We start from the raw sequence: 18566 nt of genomic DNA, 5'->3' as shown, positions 1-18566 counted from the left end.
CAAGAGTTTCTCAAACTCTAAGGCATGGGTGTCAAACTCAACACCTGCAGGCTGGATCTGGCCTGCGAAGTGCTTAAATTTGGCTTCCGTGTGGCCCGTTTTTAGCTGGCAGAGTGCTGCTGGAGGCTGGGCAGGCTGAAAAAGAGGTTTTGTGTGTGTGTGTGTGTGTGCAAGTCCTCGTGCCTCGTTTTGGCCAGTGCTGCAGGAGGTGCTAGAGGAGGCGTCCGTCCCATCTCCCCCGCCAGCCCGCAGAGAACTAAAATGCTGATCTGACCCTCAAAGAAATCCAGTTTGATACCCCTGCTCTAAGGTTTTCTAGGACTTCACCAAAGAATTCAACTACTGTTGTATTCCCAGAAATGGCTACAGGAGACAAGCCACTGTTCCCCTCCACTTATTCTTCCCCGTTCTTGCACAGCAGTGGTAGGTTCCGGATCCCATTGCAACCGGTAGGGTGCAACGGGGCCCAGCATCCACCACATGAACGCACACATGCGTCCTTACCTCCTGCAGTGCCTCCATGAGCCTCCGCTATGCTCCAGCTGCTCGGCGCAGGGAAAGTACGCACCATACGCACCATGCGCGGAAGCGCCGAAGAGCTCAAATACAGGTAAGGAGGACAGGTGGGCAGGCCTTCCGGAGCACCGTACTGGAATGTGCTCCCAGCAGGCACCAGTATGCCCGTACCGGGGTGTACCGTCTGCAACCCACCACTGTTGCACAGGGGAAAAAAATACAACCAAATGCATTTCCTGAACGGACCCTGAACACACCAAGCTAATTCAAATGAAAGTGGAAGAAAGGCATTTCGTAAGGACACAGTCTTTACAAGCGTTGAACAGACACCCCCGCAAGAAACATCGTCACGGCATAGAAACAATCTCTGAACAATGTGACAGCAAAGCAAGCAGAATCCGGTGACACTTCAGGTGTCCAAAGGCAGGAAGAGAAAAAAAGTGAGAAATTTAGAATAATAGCTTTGGTATCACACTGGCGCACAACGTTTGAAGAAGACAAAAAAAGGGGGGAGGGGGAGGAAGGAACTCAAAACAGTGTGTTATCAAAATCTGGAAGGAGACCTGAAAATAGTGCACATACCCAAGGGACAGGGGTCTCCAAACTGGACCACTTTTAAAATTCGTGGACTTCAACTACCAGAATTCCCCAGCCAGCATGACTGAGGAATTCTTGAAGTCCACAAATCTAAAAAGTTTCCCAATCTGGAGATCCTTTTACCCTAGGACAGGGGTGTCAAACTGGATTTCATCGAGGGCTGCATCAGGGTTGTGTTTGACCTTGGGGGGGGGCATGGCCAGCTCAACGTCACTCATGTTGGGGATGCCTGAGGTGGCTCAAGCACTCTCTGCCAGCGAAAATGGGCTCCGTTTTTGGCTGCAAAGTCCTCTTGCAGCCCTATGCCAGTGAAAATGAAGCTTGGGAATGCCACCCGGAGCCCTCGTGACCCCCGTTTTTTACCTACGACAGCTTCATGCAACCCTCTGCCAGTGAAAACAGAGCTTGGGAGTGCAGCCTGTGGCCTTCGTGAGCTCCGTTTTCAGCTGCGATGGCCTCCTGCAACCCGCTGCCAGCAAAAACTGAGCTTTCTGTTCGCAGAGGCACCACGTGCTGGTCCGTTGTGTGCAGGGCAAACCTGCAGGCCAGATCTAAACACCCCGTGGGCCAGATCTGGCTCCCTGGTCTTGAGTTTGACACCCCTGCCCTAGGACAAAACAACACAGCCCAAAACAACACAGTTCAGTCAGAAGGACACCTAAATAAAACTTTGGGTTCAGGTCGATACATAAGCTGACCACCATTCCCCATGCCAAGTCAAGGGGGGAAAAGTGGAGAGGTGGTCTATGCACAACGATGGACTACGTTTTCAGCCTGTATCAACTAATTCCTCCTCTTTGTGCTTGCCACTTCACTGTAGAGCAAAGCCTGCCTGGTCAATGGAACAAGCCAGATAGACGGGTCTGGTCCATAAGGGAGCATCTCCCACGCCTCCAATGGAGGCAACCACAGGATGTGACTCTACCGTGACGGTGTTTGTACGGGAAGGCTGCAAGCCTCTGGATGACCAAGAGAGCAGCCTTCCATAGGTTGCTAGGTGATGGCACATACACGACATTTCTCTCCTACTCCTGCTAGCTAGAAATGGACAAGGGAAACACCAGCACATTCTGTCTTACACATTGGCAACAAATATCAGAACATCAAATACAAACTGGGTGGATACGACCTCGTTGAAGACCTTCATTCTGTCAAGGACTTAGGAGTAGTCATCTCAAACGATCTAAGCCCCAGAGCTCACTGTCACAGCACTGCCAAAAAGGCATTAAGAGTTGTTAACCTAATTTTGCAAAGATTCTTCTCTGGTAACACTGTACTGCAAACTAGGGCATACAAAACCTTTGCCAGACCAATCCTTGAATACAGCTTGTCTGCCTGGAATCCACACTGTATATCGGACATTAATACAATTGAATGTGTCTAGAGGTATTTCATGAGTAGAGTCCTCCACTCCTCTGCTCACAACAGAATCCCTTAGGCCACCAGGCTCCAAATTTTGGGATTGGACAATCTGGGACTACCCAGCCTATGGTCTGACCTAAGCAGAGTACACAGAATTGTCTGCTACTTCAGCTTCATGTTTGCAGGCAAACAGTGGATACAAACTCAAGGTAAACCGCTCCAAACTCGACTGCAGAAAATATGACTTCAGCAACAGAATGGTCAACGCCAGTGGTGGGTTTCAAAAATTTTTAGAACCTCTTCTGTAGGTGTGGTCTGCTTTATGGGAGTGGCTTGCCGGTCATGTGACTGGGTGGGAATGGCTTGTCAGCCATGTGTCAGGGGTGTGTGGCCAATGTAAAATGTGGTGAAACTCATTTAACAACGCTCTTGCTTAGCAACCAAAATGTTGGCTCAGAAACTCTGGCCTTTGAAGCACGCAAGTCTTAAAGCTGTCAAGTTACAAGACCCTTGCACCCCTAACCCTTTAGAAAAAAAACCCCAGGGGTGTTCAAACTTGACAGCTTTAAGACTTGTGGACTTCAACTCCCAGAATTCCTCCTCTCGCTCTTCATCTTAATGATGTCCGGATGGGGCAGGGGGTGAGAGCTGGAACCAGTTTTAAACGGACTGTAGATTTGTAGAACCTCTTCTATAGAAGAGGTTAGAACTGGCAGGAATCCACCTCTGGTCAACGCCTGGAATGCTCTACCTGACTCCATTGCTACATTCTCAAGCCCCCCAAAGTTTAACCCTAAACTGTCTACCGTGAGCCTCACCCCATTCCTAACAAGTCCGTAAAGGTGGCGTGCATAAGCGCACCAGCGTGCTTACCGTCCCTGTCCTACAGTCACCATTTATTTGTACTCATTTCCTTTGTTTATGTCTATGTTTATACTTATACCTGTTATCTTGTACATGTTTGACAAACCAAACCAAACCAAACCAAACCAAACCCCTGGCCAAGTAATCAGCAGCAGCCAAAGGTCCAAATATATTCAGTTTTCTTGAACAGGGAATTCTGTCAAAATATTTATTTATTTTAAAGCAGGGATCCCCAAACCTGGGGTTATGGATTAGTCCCAGTCCTTGGCTTGTTAGGAACTGCGCCGCACAAGCAGTGGGCAAGCAGTTGAAGCACCATCTGTGTGCGTGCACAACATAGATTGCACACGAAACAATTCCCCCTACCTGGTCTGTGGAAGACGTTTTATTTTTCTGAAACTGGTCTGTTAGGAATATAATTCTAACGGTTGGGTGGGCAATATATAAATCATATAGCAAAGCTGTACCTGTTTCTTTAAATCATACTGTAACATGTGACTGGTTGCTGTTTTTCTCAATCGGCCAAAAGAGGGAGCCAGAATGACTGTTAGCTCTCTGTTTGTTAGATGCTGGGCTGATCAGATCTGAGTGTTTTAGAAGCTGGCTGTTAGAAAGTGCCGTGAGCTATTGTACGTTTTGAAACTGCTAGCAAACTTTGAGTACTGAACTGATTATATGATACTAGACTATGTTATTTGGATTATCCCTTAACTGAAAGACATTGATGTCTGACTGTCTTATCCGTGTGTGACTTGGACTGTTTGATGGTCTCTGATACCTCTATTTCCATGAAAGTAAAAGCCTATTTAAACTGCAGTGTCTCTGTATGCTGGTTTGTGTGTTCTCCAACACAACTCTCACAACGCTTCTTTGAACGTACTCGGTCTCCCAACGGGGAGCTTACTTAACACGGTCCCTTGTGCCCGAAAGGTTGGGGATTGCTGTTTTAAAGGATGTTGGCTTTTACAAATAGGGGCCCAGGGTTCTGAAGGAACACAGGCTGAGTCAATGTTTTTTGAAGTTCGGTATAGGAAGAAAGATGCCAAAAATATAATACGTATGTCCAGGATGGAAATTCTTTTCTTAAAATATCCAAAGGCAGAAGAAACCCAAAATTTATAACTCCTGGTTGTTGTTGTTTTTTTTAAAAAGGTAGGACCTCTTTATCTGCCACTTTCAACATATTCTCAGTTCGTTTTAGGGATGCACTTTAGGGACGCGGTGGCTCAGTGGCTAAGACGCTCAGCTTTTTGATCAGTAAGGTCAGCAGTTCGGCGGTTCGAATCCCTAGCGCCGCGACATGGAATGAGCTCCCATTACTTGTCCCAACTTCTGCCAACCTAGCAGTTTGATAGCATGCAAAAATGCAAGTAGAAAAATAGGAACCACCTTTGGTGGGAAGGTAACAGCGTTCCATGCGCCTTCGGCATTTAGTCATATCCACCACATGACCACGGTGACGTCTTTGGACAGCGCTGGCTCTTCAGCTTTGAAATGGAGATGAGTACCACCCCCTAGAGTCGGGAACAACTAGCACACATGTGCGAGGCGAACCTTTACATTTACCTTATTAGAAAAAAATAGTAATCTGGCGTTCTTTATGGATAAACAGTATATAAGAAATCAAAGACACTCAAGTAAAAGTTGCCAGCATAGTCAGAACAAGAAAAAGGAAGGAAACTTTTCACACTGTATAATTTACAGAGTGTACTGCTACACAATCAAAATCCTGGCCAGTGCACCGCAGATAACCCTCAACTAAGGCTGTGTTTACAGAACATCATAAGCTATGATTAGCAAGCCACAATGGCTGTTTTCTCACAAAGCACTGAGCCACAAACGAGGCTGCACAAACCGTTAACGGCTGTGTTTTTACACCATTTGCAAAGTCAAAGCAAACCACAAAACTGTCCGATTCATACAACAGAGAGAGAGAGGTCAGGTGACCAATGTGGTTCTAACTTAGCCCTGCCGTTCGCCTACCACCAATACATTGTGCAAAAACAACTTCACGAAGAAGGCAACGGGAGACCACTTCCGAATCTTCACCAAGAGACCGGCGGGGGGTGGGACTTGTTCAGGCAGTTGTCGGGAGTCAACACTGACACCCCACACAAATCTGCTTGGGGGGAGGCGGGGGGGGGAATTTCTAGTAAGGGGATTGGAGTAATCCTTGTGAGCTTGCAAAAAAAGAAGCAGGATTTGGACTTTTGGATTGTGTTTTCTTTTAATGACTGCGATAAAGAAAAGACTGAAGCTCAGATATTGTTTTTCCAGGATTTCGCTACTTACGGTTTTGTTCCCTCTGGCTTCCCGAGAGCCTTGCAACATCAGGGGCATTTAATTGGCCTCTGTGGGTCTCAGAGACTCAGACATGTGCAGCTACTAAAAGCAGCTTCTATTTTCATAGTCATTGGTGGCTAGCCTTTCCCACTTGAATTGAAAGTCACAGAGCATTCAGAAGCAACAGAGGGAGAAGGGCAAGGAATAAACATTTACGACGCCTCAAAACACTTGCCAGCAAGATATACCATCACACAGATTAAAACTAGATTAGAATTGCCGAGGTGGCGCAGTGGTTAGGGTGCAGTACTGCAGGCCACTTCAGCTGACTGTTATCTGCAGTTCAGCGGTTCTAATCTCACTGGCTCAGGGTCGACTCAGCCTTCCATCCTTCCGAGGTGGGTGAAATGAGGACCCAGATTGTTGTTGGGGGCGATATGCTGACTCTGTAAACCGCTTAGAGAGGGCTGAAAGCCCTATGAAGCGATATATAAGTCTAACTGCTATTGCTAACTGCTATTGCCAATTACCTCCCAAAGACCCATCAGATCCCACAGACTTGGCCTCCTCCGAATCCCATCTGCCGTCCAATGCCGGTTGTCGACCACCCGGAGGAGGGCCTTCTCTGTGGCTGCTCCGGCCCTTTAGAACGAGCTCCCCGTGGAGATCCGGACCCTCACCACCCTCCAGGCTTTCCGTAAAGCCGTTAAAACCTGGCTGTTCCGACAGGTCTGAGGTTGACGAATTCCCTTCCCCGCTCGAATTGGGTGACTGTTGATCGTTTTTAAACCCTCTCTGTATCTTGTCTGTTGGTTGCTTTTTGTTTTGCATTACTCCCTCCCATGGGTTTGTTAGCCGCCCTGAGTCCCTCCGGGGAATAGGGGGGCATATAAATGTAATAAACCTATAAACCTATCACAAGGGGTACAAGAAGAATGGTGGTCTTATTTACAGATACAGTCACGGTTTGCACAGGATAGGAAGAAGGACGATATTGCCAAAGACTACACAACATTAGAGAAACTTTTGATACAGACAGAAAACAGGCTGATTAAAGTGTTGTATAGATTTTTGTTGGAATATAAGCTAGAGGAGGAGCATGTCAAAGAAACTATGGTCGCCTGGGCGAAAAATTTTGGTTACAATGTGGAATTGGCTAAGTGGGAAAAACTTTGGATACTTAATCAGAAACAAACAATGGCTACGTCGTATAAAGAAAATCTTTATAACATGTTCTACAGATGGCATCTCCCCCCAGCACGGCTCTCCAAAATGTTTAAAAATCTGTCCCCAAATTATTGGAAGTGTAAAAAAACACCAGGCACTTTTTATCATATGTGATGGACATGCAATGAGGCCAAAAGATATTGGAAAATGATTCAATCATGATTGGAACAAATGGTGGGAGACCAAATCTTGTATAAACCGGAAATTTTTCTTCTAGGTATAATACCGGAGGGGTTTAAGAAAGATACACTTTATTTAATTATACATGTATTAACTGCGGCGTGCATAACTTATGCACAATATTGGAATAAAGAAAATGCACCATCAGAGCTAGATATAATCAGAAAAGTGTTGGCCTGTGCAGAAGCAGATAGGCTCACTCTTGAACTTAAAAATAATGGGAAATCAGAATATTTTGAAGTCTGGAACAGATTTTATGACTGGTGTAAGACAAGGTGACAAGACTGGAACAAACGCTATATATTGTGATTGGACAGAAGGATTGATAATGTATTAAGTAGGCTAATTGTCAATGGTTGAGACTAGCTGTATATAATGTGAATGTATGGTTACTTCGACTTCGCGGTACTGCATTGTTTTAAATGTAAAAATAATAAAAATATATTGGAAAAAAAACATTACACACAAAAAAAGATATACCATCATACCACTTGCGATCGGCCGACAGTCAACGCACACCGGTTGCGTGCAGCTGATCAAATTCACCCCGAGGTTGAACTATAAATCAGAATCAAAATACAGCTGGAAGGGACCTCGGAGGTCTTCTAGTCCAACCCCTGCTCAAGCAGGAGATCTTGTACTGTTGGAAGAAATGCCTTTCTGGGTTCAGTTCCAAGGGGTGGTGGTGGAAGACACTGGCATTTTTGCAAAAAACAGGCCATTTTGGGGAGGTCTGCACTGTGCAAAACCTTTTTTTAAAATTTGCCCCTTCAAAATCTTGGTGCGTCTTATACACTGGTGCGTCTTATACGCCAAAAAATACAGTAGATGCAACTTCTCCGGCAGAAATTGCAGTGTCACAAACTGGTCATTGATGCCCTTGGGCAATCTGGCTCCCTAATAAGATATTCATATTCATGCAACTGTTGAAAATCTTGCACAGATTGTATCTCTCTGAGCATGGGGCTTCGACTCCCAGAATCCTCAGCAAACTGGCACAGGAATTCTGGGAGTTGAAGTCACATTTGTGTGTTTGTGTGGATGGAGGGGGGGGGGTATCCAAACCCTTTCTGAGCTTTTTAGTCATTGTTTCTGTCCTTTTTTTAAATTTCTGTAGTCGTCCTTATTTTTTTTTAATTGTAATGCTTAATGAAATCCCCATGAATGTTAAACAAACTATTTAATCTGGTTAATGGGAAATTAATTATTAAACTATTTCTAAAGTGGCTTGAAGACAATGGATGCTGAAAGTTAAAAATAGAATGGGGCCATACATTCTGGGGCACAACCAGATTCCCCGTGAGCTGCTCCTTGGGAGAATAGTATCTCCTTTGATTGAGTCAAGCACAACTCTATATACTATGTGATTACATCAGGGGTGGTATTCACTTCACCTTCCCTACCGGTTTGCAAATGTGAGTGTGCTCGCGGGCCGCTGGTAGTCCGCAAGAAAATTTTGGTGGTCCGCAGAAAAATTATTTGAATTTTTTATATTGCACCAAATACTGTAGGAAGTTAGCACCCACCCCTCTCCTAGAAAAAGGAAATATCCTGGGAAATATTGAAAAGGCAAAATAGTACATTTTCCTGGATCCGAAATGGAGAAACATGTTTTTAGGCAGGAAGCAGACTCACTCTTAATAACCCTTCCCCCACCCCCTTGTCAGTGGGCCATTAAAAGAGCTTGGGCCAGTCTATTCTATATAACAAGGATCTCTCCCCTTCAGCTCCAGGGTGATGGGATTAAGGCATGATTGTATTAGTCCTTTACCAATCTCGCTACAGGGCACCTGGGAATATTCTATGATCGGTTTGCACACCCAACTGCTTTAGTGTGAAAAGAATTCCTACCATTTCCTCCTGGCGTTGGCCTCATGCTGTGGGAAGAACAATAGGTGTCACAGACATCCTTCTGTTGAGGGACTCCAGACATACCTCAAGAGGAAAACCCCACCCAACCCTTCGGTTGCCATCCCCATAAAGACAAAATCCTCATTTTCCTTAACCTTAAACTGAGGGCTATCAAGTTAGAGTTAAAGAAAATGGATATTATAGCAATAGCAATAGCAGTTAGACTTATATACCGCTTCATAGGGCTTTCAGCCCTCTCTAAGCGGTTTTACAGAGTCAGCATATTGCCCTCAACAACAATCCGGGTCCTCATTTTACCCACTTCGGAAGGATGGAAGGCTGAGTCAACCCTGAGCCGGTGAGATTTGAACAGCCAAACTGCAGAACTGCAGTCAGCTGAAGTAGCCTGCAGTGCTGCATTTAACCACTGCGCCACCTCGGCTCTGCGAGTGATATAGAGGTGGTACCTAACACCACATAAATTAAATCAAATAGAAGGTAAATATACAAATATTTCTTGGAGGTGCAAGAAAGAGGTTGGAACATACAAACATATATGGTGGGATTGTGGGAGTGCACCCAAAATATGGGACATGAGTGTTTAGAGAAATTAGAGCACTCTTGAATGTAAATTTAGCCATGTCACCGAGAACTGCATTACTGTTACTGGTGGAAAAATGGGATATCAATGAAACAAAAAAGGAATTGATTGTAAATTTCATAATGGCAGCCAGATTAGTGATGGCTAAATATTGGTGACAAAATTGGGATATTCAAAGATATGGGTGGCATAATGAAATTTGGAATATGGCAACAAATGATAAATTAATAACGGAAATTACATTTAAAAAAGGGGTGATCAAAGCAAACAATTATAATGAAATATGGGGGTGGGTGGGTTTATAAAATCAGTGTTGGTGGAAGGTAAAGGGAATAAACCCACACAAGAATATACATTATTTGGAGGGCATAAGGGACCAATTTGAATATATTGTATATCTTTTAGCGGTTATAAATGAAGAAATATAGGGGGGGGGGAAACAGGGTCTTGGGGGGGTTGGAGATGCACTGTAATTTTAGGGTTTTTTTCTTTTTCTTTCTTTTTTTCTTTCTGTATTTAGATGCATATATACTATGTTTGTATTACCGTATTTTTTGGACTATAAGACGCAGCTGTGTATAAGACGCACCAATCTGAAAGAGTTAAGTAAGAAAAAATAGTTGTTGTCTTCCCCGCCCCCCAGGAGCACTCTGCAGGCTTCAACAGGGATGGGAGAAGGCATAAAGTTTCTGTGAAAAACGGGCAGAAAATGAGCCTTTTTCGCAAAAATGGGGGTGTTTTTGCCTTCCCCCAGCCCTGCTGAAATCTGTAGAGTGCTTCTGGGGGCTGGAGAAAGCCAAAAACACCTCCGTTTTTGCAAAAAACAGCCCATTTTTTTTGCAAAAATGGGAGGCGGGGCAGGATTCAGGAGGCCAAAAATGGCTCTATTCGGTGTATAAGACGCATCAACATTTTCACGCTCTTTTATGGGGGGGGGGGGGAAGATGCATGTTGTACTCCGAACAATACGGTATTTGCATTTTTTAAAAAAAGGCAAAATCTTCAGTGCATAAGCTTAGAGCCAGTCAAGATCTTTGCATTTAGGATGGAATTTCCTCTCGAAATGAACGTTCTCAAAACCAAGATGCCAACTACGAGCCAAGTGCTACAGCAGGGATCCCCAACTTGTGGGCCACGATGGGTTTGCCACTGGGCCACGGAAATGGCTGGTTGAGTACACACTCCATTTAAGGGAGTGGCAGGCATGCAGCCATGCTGGTCGTGGAAATGGAGCCATGTGTGAGCTCTTGCCAACCACTTTTACAAAAACCATCCCCTATAACACCCCCCACACCTCCACCGGTCCACAAATCTGGAAACGCTGGGGTACTCCTTCAAAACTCTTTATCTCGCTACCTGTGTGAATACTCAACATAATAGTTGTAAGATACGGAAATTAAAAAAAGGAATAACCAGGAAACTGTATTGTTGTTTTTGGAGAGAAGATGACTTGAAGCTGATCAAGCCCTAAGCACCTCCAATGCTTTAATTCAGAGATGTCCAACCTTGGCCCCGTGGACTTCAACTCCCAGAATTCCTCTGCCGGCCTGGTTGGCTGGGGAATTCTGGGAGTTGAAGTCCACAAGTCTTAACACCCTGGCTTAGATACCAAGGTCTCAGAGAACAAAATGAGCCAGCAGTGTGTGGTGGCAGCCAAAAAAGCCAATGCAATCCTAATTTGCATTAACAGAGGTATACAATCAAGATCAAGTGAGGTACTAATACTACTCTGTAACGCCCTAGTAAGACCACACCTAGAGTACTGCATCCCAGTTTTGGTCACCAGACTATAAAAAAGATGTTGGGACTCTAGAAAAAGGGCAGAGAAGAGCAACCAGGATGATTAGGGGACCGGAGACTAAAACATATGAAGGACGGTTGCAGGAACTGGGCATGGCTAATCTAGTGAAGAGAAGGACCAGGGGAGACATGATAGCAGTCTTCCAATATTTGAGGGGCTGTCACAGAGAGGAAGGGGGTCAAGCTATTTTCCAAAGCACTTGAAGGCCAGACAAGGAATAATGGATGGAAACTGACCAAGGAGAGATTCAACCTGGAAATGAGGAACTTTCTGACAGTGAGAACAATCAACCGATGGAACAGAAGTTGCCTTCGGAAGTTGTGGGGGCTTCATCACTGGAGGCTTTCAAGAAGAGATTGGACTGCCATTTGTCAGAAATGGTGTAGGGTCTCCTGCTTGAGTGGGGGGGGGGTGTTGGACAGGATGACCTATAAGGTCCCTTCCAACTCTGTCAATCTGTTAAATGGTTAAATTCCCAGCTCAAGTTGCCTGTCCAAAGAGGGATGGCTGGTCCATTTCGGGGGAAAGCATGACACACACAGAAGACTTCATTAAGCTGTCATAACCTGAAGGGGAAATTCAAGGACAGGTGTTCAAGGTTCCATCCTGTCTTGCCGACAACACCTTGCTAATTCGATGGTCCAAATGACACACTCGCTGGGTGCCTCAATCATGGCTCCTTGAGAATGCAGGCGGTTACGGTCTTCTTTATCTCCTATCTCCACCCTTCTGGAGACACCCACCCACCAAGGCTAGAGAAGGCTACTTAAAATGACCACAGACTGTCAACTCTTCTCCATTCAACTCCAAAACACAGATCATCTTTTGTGAGTCTCTCCTTTCCCTTCTCCCGGTTGAGGGACTTTCTTTCGCTTGTTTTTCCAGCGCTGTACCTCCTCGAGGGAGAAGTCCTCCGCCTCCAATCACCCACTAGACCAAGCTGGCGCGCGTTTCCAGTCGGAGCATCTCCCTCACCTCTGCCCCTCCTCTTTGTCCCCCAGGCACCAAAAGAACAGGGAGGAAAGCAGGAGACGGAGAAGAATGCAGCTGAATAAAAAAAATCTCGCGGCATTAATTCCTAACCGGCAGAAACAGACGGAACATTCGGGGGGGGGGATTTTCGAGTCTCTCAGAACAGGTAGTCCTCGACTTACCAACAGTTCATTTCGGGAGCATTCAAAGTTACAATGGGACTGAAAAAAACAGACTTATGACTGTTTTTTCATACTTTTTTAAAATACATTTTTATTATTTACATATACCGTATTTTTCAGATTACAAGACACACCTGACTATAAGACACATCTAAGTTTATGAGAGGAAAACAACAACAAAAAAAGGTTTTTTGCCTCTGCGCACCTTATTTTTGGCCCTTTTTAGGACCTTTTTTGGCCCTTTTCCAGCATTTTTTCTACCCATTTTTTGAGGTTTTGGTGGCCTATTTTGGCAGCTTTTTTCACCCATTTTGGGGGCTTTTTGGCACATTTTTGAAGCTTTTTTGGCATGTTTTTGAGGGGTTTTTTCGGCCCGTTTTTGAGGGTTTTTTGGCACATTTTTGGGGAAAAACAGGCTGAAAAACGCCTCAAAAATGGGCCAAAAAGCGTTAAAAACAGGCCAAAAAAATCCTCAAAAACAGGCCAAAAAAAATCTCAAAAATGGCCTGAAAAAAACTCGAAAACGGGCCAAGAAAAACTTGAAAAATGGCCCAAAAAAGCCCCCCCAAAAGCCTCCAAAACAGCTGCAAGACCTGAAAAAGGAGCGTGCGGAGGCCAAATAATGATCAGCAGGCGGGCGGGACGTTGTCAATATTCAGTCTATAAGCCGCAGAGACATTTTCACCCTCTTTTGGGAGACAAAAAAGTGTGTCTTATAGTCCGAAAAATACGGTATATTGAGCACACAGTGTGATTGCTCTGGCATTTCACTTGCCATAAAAACCAAAGTGAAATCAAATAACATATATGCTACTTAAACAGTGCTAGTGTTATACAATTATTTTTGACCATCATATTCATTCTAATATCACAATGCGTATATAGATTCCAGGTCCCCCTATCCTATTTTTTTCGTATCCCAACTTCCACCTCGTGCTTCTAACCGTTGATAGAATCTGTTCCATGTATCATAATATTCTGACTCTCCTTTTGTCTTTTATTTTTAATGTTAATCTATCAATTTCTGCACAGACTAGTATCTTATTATCTCTGACTTGGAACGGTGTTTTCAGCCTTCCATTGCTGCGCATACACCATTCTTGCTGCGGTCAGGATGTGTAGTATTAGGTATATTGTTCCTTTATCGTAGCCATCAGTGATACTGCCTAATAGAAATAATTCTGGCTTGAACTCTATACATTGTCTAACCATTCTTCCTAACCTCATATGCATTTGTAACCAAAATTTCCTTGCTTTTTTACAATCCACCATATGTGGCAGTATGTGCCTGGTGTTTGTTTACAGAAAACCTATTTGCATTTTTTATTTTGCGCTAAATCGGGGGTCCTCACATTACAACCCCTGGGCTGGATACGTGCAATGAACATTTATGTTGCTGCAGAGTGTCTCCCCCTTCGGGGTCATTTTGTGCAGATTGGAGGGGGAGAGAAGTTCCGACTAGGGGACTGCTTCGGCCTCTGGTGTGGGGCTTTGGGCGAAGGCTGGAGGGAAGTGCCGCTGGTGGCGAAGAGCCGGAGGGCCTTGTTCCAGTGGGACAGCATCATGGCCTGGAATTGGCTGACCATCTCAGCCCGCTGAGCCTCCAGGCGCTGGCACCTGGCCTTGAACTCCCGCAGGTCTTCCCTCTGCTTGGAAAACCTATGCTCGTACTCCTCAGTGAGGTGCTTCTGCTGAGCCTCCTTCTCGGTCAGATCCAATTTGAACTGAGCTGTTTAGCCGACTCTTTCTCATGGTGGCTGCTTAGCTCCAGCAACTGCTTCCTGTTGGGGCCCCAAAGAGTCCGAGTAGGTAGGGGAGGAGTGGCGAGTAGAGGCTGGTGAGGCGCCCCTCGACATGAGTGACATCAAATTGGCCACACTGCACCTGCAGCCGTTCACCTGTTTTAGTCTCCAGGCCTTTGATCATCGCAGGTGCTCTGAATAAATATCTATGCATATCTAATAAATATTTATTCCTCTTGAATAAATATAATAAATATCTAATAAATATGATTGATATTAAACATAGTTAAAGACTTGACTCCCTCGACACCAGAAGTGGTAAAAAGAGGAATTAAAGAAGGAAGACTTAAGGCTGACCCTAATGTGAACAAAGGCGGTGTGTGGGTTAACTTTTCCACTGATTTTTTGCATTATTAATGCTAACCTGAAAATAACTTTGATAATATTTGATTTTCTTGAGAACACAGTCATTTCCAGCTGTTTTATTGGTTCCTTGACACTCAAGTGCAATTGTAGTCACAGCCTGGATTTTATATCCACGTACATTGGATTTCATCCTTAAAGGACCGAAGAACTCCAGTGATTTTATGTATATTTACAGTATATTTTTAATCATGTTTTAAAATGATGGCCTTCCGCAAAGCCACCAAGTCCTGGCTGTTCCAGCAGGCTGGGGGAGCTAAGAAGCATCTACCTCCATAGAAATTGTGAATGTTGGTTTTGTTTTTAATATGTTGTCTTTGTCTTGTTCCCCCCTTTCCCTTGTCTTTTGTGAGCCACCCGGAGTCCTCCGGGAGTGGGTGGCATACAAGACAAATAAATAAATAAATAAATAAATAAATAAATAAATAAATAAATAAATAAATAAATAAATAAATTAGTTTTCAGGCTTTGTTTCTCGTTGTTTTGTTTTTACTGTACGCCAACCAGTCGCATCCGTGAGATCAGCAGCTAGAGATATTTGATAAATAAACAAGCAGATCAGACAACTAGACGCAAGGACAGTTTTTTCACGAATGCCATCACTCTGCTTAACAACTAATTTCCACAACACTGTCAAATAATTTACTAAGACTGTATTACTATTATTCTTCTCTTCTCAACTTATGACTATAACCATGTTGCTTGTATCTTTCAATTTATATTGTTTTTATTTGCTTCCTAGTACGATTTGATAGCTTATTAGTAACCTTCACTATCACTTGTCAAAGTTGTATTTTTTTTATTCTTGATGAATGTATTTTATTCTCCTTACGTACACTGAGAGCATATGCACCAAAGTCAAATTCCTTGGGTGTCCAATCACACTTGGCCAATAAAGAAGTCTATTCTATTCTATTCTATTCTATTCTATTCTTCTATTCCATTCCATTCCAATTTATGTAAGACATTTGGATATAATGCCATTTAAAAGTGGAATTCCAATTCCTGCTTCAGAAAAGGAAAAGAATAAAATGGGAAGCCATTCCTTAACCTCCTTCAGATCTTCCTGAGGGATATCTTGACCTGAATATTAAATAGTTGTCTTCAGATTTACCCGACAAGATCCTTCCAACAATTTACTCTCTGCAGTTTATATCAAAGCATAAGATTAAAGCTAGATACAATAAAGGGAAAAATGTTTTTAAATGGTGTGATTTTTTTTCAGGCTGCAACAACAATTCCACATCAACAACTGAATGAAAACATCTTTGGAAAGTTGTTGTCCAGATAACTGGTTAGGGAATTCTGGGAATTGAAGTCCACGCATCTTAAAAGCGGTTCACGTTGAGAAAGGCCACTGTAAACCTTACAGAAGAAAATTGAGAAGGTTGCAACCTCAATGATGTTCTGAAAAAAGGCCCACATTGGCAAAATCCATTTACACATTCTCCTTTAAACCTTGCTGTCCCATCATGCTCATCACCACTACCCCGAATTCTTAGACAGCCAAACTAGGGAATTCTGGGAGCTGCAGTCCCAGCCTATCCAAAGGATCCCAAATTTATTCTTTATTTCTAGTTTCCTTTTATTCAACTTTGAACCAAAACGTCCACTATATAACTTTAATCTCCTTCTCCAGCAGCCTCCCTCTTCCCAATTTTAATCCACCTTTTTCTTCCAAAGCCAGTCCTTTGGTTTCATTCTTGACTCGGGATGCAAAACTTCACCTCCCGCCAACTCTCCTCTGAGCTTGTGGATCAGAAAGGTCGACAGTTTGGATCCCGAGTACAAGTCTCCTGTGTGAACAGGGGGTTGGACTAGAAGACCTCCAAGGCCACTCACATCAAATGATCTAAGTGCCAGAGCTCACTGTAACAGCATTGCCAAAAAGGCATTAAGAGTTGGTGACCTGGTCATCGAGACTAAGCGATTATGGATGAAACGTGTAAGAGTGATACCCATTGTCATGGGGACACTTGGCACCATGTTCAAGAATTTTACAAGACACATCCACAAATTGCAGCTTTCTGCAATAACACCAGCAGAACTGTAAAAAAAAAAACCTGTGCTACTCGGAACACTGTACATTTTAAGAAGGTCCTTGGTATCAACCATTACCACCAGTCAATGGTATTTGCGATGCGTTTTTGAATGATCAGTTGACTTGAGTTTCATGTTTAATGAATAAAGTATAATAATAATAAAATCATCATCATCATCATAACATTGTATATTTTAAGAAGGTACATGGTTGATACCTGGGACGCTGGCAGCAAGCCGTATCAACCATTAGCACCAGTCAATGGTATTTGCGATGCGTTTTTGAATGATCAGTTGACTGAGTTTCATGTTTAATGAATAAAGTATAATAATAATAATAAAATCATCATCATCATAACATCGTATATTTTAAGAAGGTACATGGTTGATACCTGGGACGATGGCAGCAACCCGTATCAACCAGTAACAAGAGACAGTGGTATTTGTGATGTATTTTTGAATGTTCAGTTGACTTTCATGTTTAATGAATAATAATAAAGATAATAAGATAATAATAATAAAGATAATATAATAGTAATAATACTAATAGTAGTAATGATGATGATGATGATAATAATAATAATAATATTAATAATAATAATAATAATACCCTACTTGGAATAGCTTATATCCTCCCACGTTACCTTAACAGTTCCTAGATCCTTGGTTAGGACTCAAGCTGTTGAGCTACCAACCAGCCCCAAAGGCTGTGAATCTCACCAAAGATTAACCACATAATAATAATAATAATAATAATAATAAAGCAATATTCCTAATAATAATAATAATAATAATAATAATAATAATAATAATAATAAAGCAATATTCCTCTTTATCCAGACCTTAGAAGAGACACATACACACCATCCCAAATATCACCCACTCATTTCGTGGTCTTCACCCTGAGCAGCCTGAAGAGACATCCTTGCTTTTGGGCCCAGCCCCTCAAACTCTGCTGCACCTGCTACAGCTGCCCTCCCCTCCCCTCCCCGAGGGACTACAGCTCCCATCCTCCTTCTCCAGCCTCTAACCTGCACAAAGGTAGATCGCTCATCCTCCCTGCAAAGAGAAATGGGAGCTCCCATTCAAACAGAGGAGGCCGAGTCTCAACAAGCGACGGAATTCCCAAGGGCCGGGGCCTGGTTACTCAGGCCGTGCAGGGGCGCCTGAAACAGCAGCCGGGCCGAGCCTCAGCCAAGCCTTCCGCGGAGCCTCACCTGCGCTGCGGCGGAGGGGCCCCCCGAGAGGAGCTCAGCGTGGCGGTGGTGGCGGCAGCGGCCGCCGCTCGCGCCCGGGGGTGGGAGAAAGGAAGCCGCGAGGGGGCGGCGGCGGCAGCAGCGGCGGCAGCTCCTCCACCGCCGGCGCTTGTCGCCGTTTTCGCTGCTGCCACTGCTCTTGCCGCAGCCTCCACCCCCTGCCGCTGCCCAGCGCCGACTGACAAGCCCGCGCGCGGACTCGCCTCTTTTTCTCCCTTGCCCCGCCCCTGCCGCTCGCGCGAGGCACGCCCACCTTTCCCTTGACCACGCCTCCCCCTTTCCCCGGCCTCAGACCAATCCTCGTTCCGCGGCGAAGCCAACTCCGCCCATTCTTCTCCCCCGGGTGCTGGGGGGAGGGAGGGGGAAGGAGATTCCGCCGCCAGCGCGCAGACGCCGGTTTAAAGGGCGAGGAGGGGGATAAACATTCACGCGCTGGGGTGGAGCCGCGCGCTCCTTTTCTCCTCCCCCTGGTCCTTAGGAAGCGGGAGGAAAGAGAGCAGCCTTCATTTCCGGTATCCTTTTGGAACGCCGCCATATGCGGGGCAATCGTAGAGCTAACGCGTCGCTCAGGATTGAAGCTTGTGAAGAACGGAAATCAGAAGATCATAGTAGTAGAGGAAAATAACGGGAATGCCATGTTTTTTAAAGGGATACACGCATAGCTATATC

The 18566-nt window shown here is 44.4% G+C and overlaps 1 protein-coding gene across 2 annotated transcripts in view; it reads right to left on the bottom strand.

The window, feature by feature from the left end:
* The window catches only part of LOC116521006 (vigilin-like), a 108869-nt gene extending 90777 nt beyond the window's left edge, over positions 1-18092 (bottom strand). The window contains exon 1 of one of the 2 annotated variants that reach the window (XM_032235600.1): positions 17859-18092. The gene's annotated coding sequence lies outside the window, so the exon portion shown is untranslated. The remainder of the gene's footprint in view (positions 1-17858) is intronic. The other variant, XM_032235599.1, reaches the window with a different exon arrangement.
* Between the last annotated feature and the right edge of the window lie 474 nt (positions 18093-18566).

Source organism: Thamnophis elegans, chromosome Z (assembly GCF_009769535.1).
Source record: "Thamnophis elegans isolate rThaEle1 chromosome Z, rThaEle1.pri, whole genome shotgun sequence".
Lineage (NCBI taxonomy): Eukaryota > Metazoa > Chordata > Lepidosauria > Squamata > Colubridae > Thamnophis > Thamnophis elegans.
This window is presented reverse-complemented; position numbering and strand designations above follow the sequence as displayed.